This window comes from Primulina eburnea, chromosome 14, assembly GCF_022965805.1.
Source record: "Primulina eburnea isolate SZY01 chromosome 14, ASM2296580v1, whole genome shotgun sequence".
NCBI lineage: Eukaryota > Viridiplantae > Streptophyta > Magnoliopsida > Lamiales > Gesneriaceae > Primulina > Primulina eburnea.
The window spans coordinates 16304812-16311293 of NC_133114.1; the positions used below are offsets into that span (position 1 = coordinate 16304812).

Sequence of the window (6482 nt, forward strand, 5' to 3'; positions counted from 1 at the left end):
CACATACGTATATGTACTTTAGGTACGGAGGCAGTGGCTTGAGCTCAAGCATTGGTGGTTCCTCAATGCTTGACTTCGGAGGCGTCAAGTCCCTTTGCTCTCCCAAATCATCCAATTTCATCCTTATTGGATTCCTCCATGAATGGTTGGCATTAAAGTATGCCACTATTTCCACTTTTTCTTCGTCCAAGTCATCCTCCTTTAATTCAGTTGTGAAGGTGGCTTCCAATGGGTTCTTCACAGCGTCCTGCAAAAAATTGTTCATAAGTGAATCCAAAGCATCGATTCTAAAACAGTCATCAGTGCGCAGTGTGTGCTTAAGAGCATTAAAGACATCAAAAGTAATTTCTTCATCCCCCACTCTTAATCTCAACTTCCCTTCTCGCACATCAATCAGGGCCTTGTCAATTGCAAGGAACAGTCTCCCCAGAATTAAAGGAATCTCCATATCCTTCTCCATGTCTAGCACTGCAAAATGCAGAGAATATAAATCTGTCCACCTTTACCAACATGTCCTCTATGAATCCTCACAGATATTTGACAGATCTGTCTGCTAGTTGCAAGGACATCCTTGTTAGCTTAGGTTCTCTTAATCTGTGTTTCCTGAATACACATAAAGGCAAAAGATTTATACTTGCACCAAGATCACATAAAGTTTTATGAAAAACAACATTACCAATCATGCAAGGAATATAAAACTCCCTGGATCTTTTATTTTCGGCGGGATCTTGTTTTGTACCAATGCAGAGTAATTTTAAGTTAAGTTACAGTCATGTGATCTTATAACCTCCTTTTATTTGCTAAGATGTCTTTCAAAAATTTAGCATAGCTAAGTATTTGCATCAAAGCATCAGCAAAGGGAATACAAATGTGAAAATTTCTTAAATACTTCTAGGAACTTACCGAATTGCACATAAATTTTCGCTTTTTTTAATGCTGCGGGGAAAGATGGATGGATAACAATTCTAGATTGTGTAGTGGGTGCGAGTGTAGAGTTAGAAGACTTACCTGTGGATGTGTCAGCCGCTCCCTCTCTTGGCTCCCTTTTTTCGTTCCCCTCTTGTTCAAATACCTTTTCATTCCTCAATGCTATGGACTTCCCTTGCTCTTTTGGATTAGTCCCAGTGTCGCTTGGCAAGGTGCCCGGATCTCTACTAGCAATCATCTTAGATAATTTTCCTATCTGATTTTCTAATCCCTTTATCGATACATCCTGGTTCTGTAGTCTAGATTCGGTGAATGAGATAAATTTAGACATCATTTGCTCCAAACAAGACTTCTTCTCTCTAGACTCAGTTCTATACCTTGATTGCTTACCATATTGTTGTCCTCCATGTGGCCGATTCTAACTGTATTGACCACCCCATGAGAAGTTGGGATGTTGTCTCCATCCAGGATTGTATGTGTTTGAATATGGATCATACCTAGGACGGTTTTGAATCCCCACTTGATTTACTGGTCCTCCTCTTGCACATAGAAAGGACCATTGTCTTGATAATCCTTAACATAATATTCTCCTATGCATTTATCACAGAATATCTCTTGCAGGAGCATCACTGTCCCGTTTACATTCAAGATGCCTATTTTCCTGTTAAGTGCTTCTAATTGCGCAGTGACAGCAGAAAAATCAGTTACCTGATGAACTATTGCACTCCTCCTCTGATTGTTCCTCTTAGATTGAGGGTGATAACTGCTACCATCCATCTCCTCCAGTAACTCATACCCTTCTTCGGAAGTTTTCCTCAGCAGATTCCCACAGGTCGCAGCATCTATCATGGTACGGTTAGACAAAATTAAACCATAGTAAAAAGTTTGGACAAATAACCCAAGAGGGAACTCATAATGTGGGCATCTCCGCTGTAAGTCCTTGTAGCGCTCCCAAGACTCGTAGAGTGACTCCTTCTCAAATTGAGAGAAGGTGGTTATGTTCGCTCGTAGCTTCATGGTTTTTGATGGAGGAAAGTATTTCAAGAGGAAAGCCATGGCCATATCTTCCCAAGTTGTGATTGAACCTACAGGTAAACAATTCGACCAGACTTTAGCTTTGTCACACAAAGAAAATGTAAATAAATGAAATCTAACAGCATCAGAAATTCCATTAAATTTAAAAGTATCACAAATTTCTAAAAAATCAGCGATGTGAGTGTTTGGGTCATCTAGCGCATTTCCCCCAAACTGGAACGTGTTCTGAATCATTTGAATAATGGCTGGTTTGATCTCAAACTGGTTCGCCCTAATGGTTGGTTGCACTATGCTTGGACGTGCTCCATCAAGCGAAGGTTGTGCGTACTCCAGCATGAGTATGCGCCTTGGCTCTTCTACTCTTAGATATCCATGCTGCTCCTCCTGACGTTCGTTCCTGTTCATCGTGTCTCTAAGCCTCTGTTGTTGTCTTCGTCTGCATAGGGTTCTTTCCATCTCATGATCGAATATCTCTAGTTCAACTCTAGAGATCTTGGCATGCACTGAGAGGGATACCTGCAATAATTCTAAGGTGTCAAGAAAAACAAAATAAAGTATGCTAAAGTAAATAACTGAAAATAAAATTCTAGATTAACATTCCCGACAACGACGCCAAAAACTTGATCGAGCAAAACTTGCACTGTAAAATCCTTAGTAAAAATTAATAATATTCAAGCTCGAAATAATCGCAAGTGCACGATGCCAAGTAATAATACAATGTACGAGAGTACGAGTATCATTCCTCTAAAGACTGTATTTCGCAATTGTTATTCTCAGTTATTAAAAATTTAGCAACGATAATTGGATGATTGTTTACTACTAAGATGATTAAATAAAAGCTCAATGAAAATGATTCACAAATTAATTGATGAAAAAAATAAGCTAAAAATGATTGATTAAAGATTTAATGAAATGAATTTGTTGGGAATCTCGGTTTACCCACCCCTCGCTAATTTACTTCATTCGTTTATAATCTACGCTTTCGATGGGATTTCCTATCCAATTGAACACGCCCTCTCGAGCTATGCCAAAATAATTCAATTCAGTGAAGTAATTAAATTTATTTAATTATTTATCAAAGGTGAATTGCATGTCGTTCTATGAAATCCCCTAGCTTTCGACCTACTGGACTATGACTATTGACGTGTATCCGAATTCATATTTTTTGGAATATTTCATGTTCGCAGTCTTGATTTTGATGTTAACAAAACTTGTTATTGTGTTTCTAACATATTTACTCAAGTGTGAAGTTGCAAACACAAGAAGCAAGTTGAAGCTGAATTATGCAATAACTGAATTTCTGGCAAGCTTCGGTGTTTTAATGATATCTCTCAGCTGGATGATCCAAAGGACAATCAGCCAACTGGACTGATCAGAAAATGCAATTTGGAACAAGTCGTATTTCACGTCAGTGGGAAAATCGGATGTTATCATGGTATAACTGATCGCTCAATTACCGAACTGATCACACGAAAACAGCAATCAATTGGGTATGAGCAGTTGCGGTATTTTGGTCATATCTCTCAGCTCGGTTATTGAAATGAAGCGATTCAGTATGCGTTGGAAATATAAGATGATGATCTACAAATCATCTTCAGAAGTCAAAGTCTGAATGGAAGCTTAAGATTCTGATAAATTACAATGAAGTTACTGGTTCTGCACAAACAGAAATCAGCTATGCTGATTTCAGCACACCAGCTGAAATTGAACTGAACCAAACCAGTTGAACTGAACCAGACTAGCTGAAGACCGGTTGAACCAGATCAGTTGAACTGAACCAATTGAACTGAACCAGACCAGCTGAAGACCAGTTGAACTGAACCGAACCAGCTGAACTGAACCAGACCAACTGAACCAGCTGAACTGAACCGAACCAGCAGCTGACCAACTTAACTGAATTGAACCAGCTGGTGACCAGTTGAGTTGACCAGAATTGACCATGTAAAGGCCCGTAAATTCGTGTTCGTAAATTTGCGAAAAAATTAAAAATTTTCTTTTTAAATAATTAAAATGTCTTATTCATAAGATAAACTAATAAATAAAGTTTAATATTCAAAATAACAGCAGAAGAATTCCATGTTTGCAAAGTATCAATTTAAAATAATTAATCAACAGATAAAAACTGAGTTCGGAAAATAACAAATGCTAAATATGAGGTCCTCGGGTTCCACTACTGCCGACCCAAGCTAGCTCACTGGTCCCCGCCCTCGGCCCCAACATCATCAGTACCTACAACAATCAAGTCTAGTGAGTCTAAATACTTAGCATGCATATATCGTAAATAACAAATAAATACATAATAAAATCGCCTGCATGTGAAAATATCATGTCATGAAGTTTAACGTAAAATATCATTCCATGAGTAATTATAATACGTGCATAACTGAAATGAAAATATCGTAAGTGATAATGTTTGCTCCTTGAAGCCCTGTAATGAAATAACTTGTAATAATTTTCTGGTGAGATTATGGTCTACGCAAGTGGCCCCTGAACTGACCGGTAACTGGCGACCGGGTGGTACAAAACTGAACTGACCGGTAACTGGCGACCGGATGAAGTAATAATCCCATGATAGTAAAGTGACCACAAGTAATATCGCATAAATCTCAAAATGAATATTTTGCACGTAATATAATTAAATAACATCATTAAATATCCTGTAATAATTTTACTGATTGGGTTGGATCGCTCCCAGGCTCGCTGCGACTTAAATCTAACATGAAAATTATGCAATTGATTTAACTTGACCAAACTTTGTAATTAAATCCAAAAATTTAGACAATTACGCCTATCGACTTCGTATTTAATCGTGACTCCGTACCAACCCGAACCGACACCGAACCATCATTTAGTCATGATTAAAATATGCCTAAAATGATGAAATAATGATCCTAAATTTACAGTACTCAAAATTTAGTGAATGGAGGCCAAAAACATGAAACGCTCTTTCGAGAGTCATTTTGGCACATTGCACCGTAAATTCTCGTACGACCTCTAAAATGATCCGAATCACAAACGGCCAAAAACATGACCTTCCCAACTCATTGAGGTACTGTCCAGTCCAAGGCCATAGGCTAAAAGCCAACCAAGGACCTAGAATTCACCTCTGCACCGCAGCACACTTGCTGTCAAAAATTACAGCAGCAGCGCTTTGTTTTCCTTGCGTCGTTTGCGAGGCTAATGGCCATTGGGGCTTGAACCACCAACCAGAACATCTTACCAACATCCTAAGGAATGGTTTGAACCATGGCTAAGGGGCCTAGGCCAGCCACAATCCGAACCACACCAGAAACACGACCTCACTCCTAGCCGATAACGTAATCTGCGCGCTTGGGGGGTTTTGCTTCGTTTGCTGTCATGGATCTTTCCAGTGGTCATTTGGTTGACCATGGCACGATCCATACATCAAGGGTCATGGTATGAACCGTGGCTAAGGGCCAGAGACCAACCAAGATTCACACCACCCCACAAAACCAAAACTTCACATTCAGAGAAATGAAAGGGCCGAGAGGCTGTTTTTGTTCTTTGATTTGAAAACCGATGCAACCATGGACCAAGCCTTGAAAGGCCGACTTGATCACGTCTTAGACATAATAAGGAGATGTTCTAACCATGGCTATGGCCCCTGGGGCAGCCATGATCAGATTCATCTCCCTTGACAGCAAAAATAAAAAATCGAGACACAATATGACATAAAGGGAGAGTTGCTGTCATTTTTAAATTTCCAGCATGTATGGGGCTTGACCGAACGGACCAATACGATCCTAACATGTCCTAGTACATGTCTAGATGCAGCCTTGGGAGCCTGGAAGTCGAGCCATACCCTGAACCTTCAAAACAGCAGAAAACGTGAAGCACAAATGGGAGTCAAAATCTGTGCAGAATTTTTTTTTCTATGCAAGTTGCTGTATATTTCGGTTTTTGCTCCTTAAATCATGAACATGTGATGTTTTAAAATATTTATAAGACTTGATTGAAGAGCAAAGAATGATATAAACATGCCTGGAAATTTATTAAGGAAGAACACAAACTAAACAACGGCACGGCACGGCGGAGTCGGATTTTTCTTTTCTTATTGTCTTGATGGAAGCTCTCGATTTATGCTGCTGCTCACACACTATTTTGCTGCTATTTTACTGATATTTTCGAATGAGAGAAAAGTATGGAGTGCTAAGGAATGAATGGGAAAAATACAAGGAAAAATGGAGAAGTCAAGTCATGCATGCATTTAGATGCTAGCTAGGTACAAAGAATGTGTTTATTGTCAATCCCATGGTCCCCTCCAATATGCTGCACGTGAATTGTGCTGAGTTTTCTTCTGCATTTCGGTGGAATGGTGATGGAGAGAAGACTAGGAAAATGAATGAGATGTTGCAAGGAAAATGAAGGAGTTATGCAATGATTTAGGATGAAAGTTCAAAGTCAAGGAATTGATTAGCATGTCAAATTATTCCTTCCTTGGCTGCTGTACGAAAAAGGTGAATTGATAGGCTAGATTAATGTTTTGATTAGGTGGAATA

The 6482-nt window shown here is 39.2% G+C and overlaps 1 long non-coding RNA gene across 1 annotated transcript; it reads right to left on the reverse strand.

Annotated features, from left to right (window-relative positions):
* Positions 1-4031: 4031 nt before the first annotated feature.
* On the reverse strand, positions 4032-6099 carry LOC140812192 (uncharacterized). The gene is made up of 2 exons (XR_012113620.1): positions 5965-6099; positions 4032-4191 (listed from the first exon to the last, which is right to left on the reverse strand). It is a non-coding gene; the product is annotated as an uncharacterized lncRNA (long non-coding RNA).
* Positions 6100-6482: the final 383 nt, after the last annotated feature.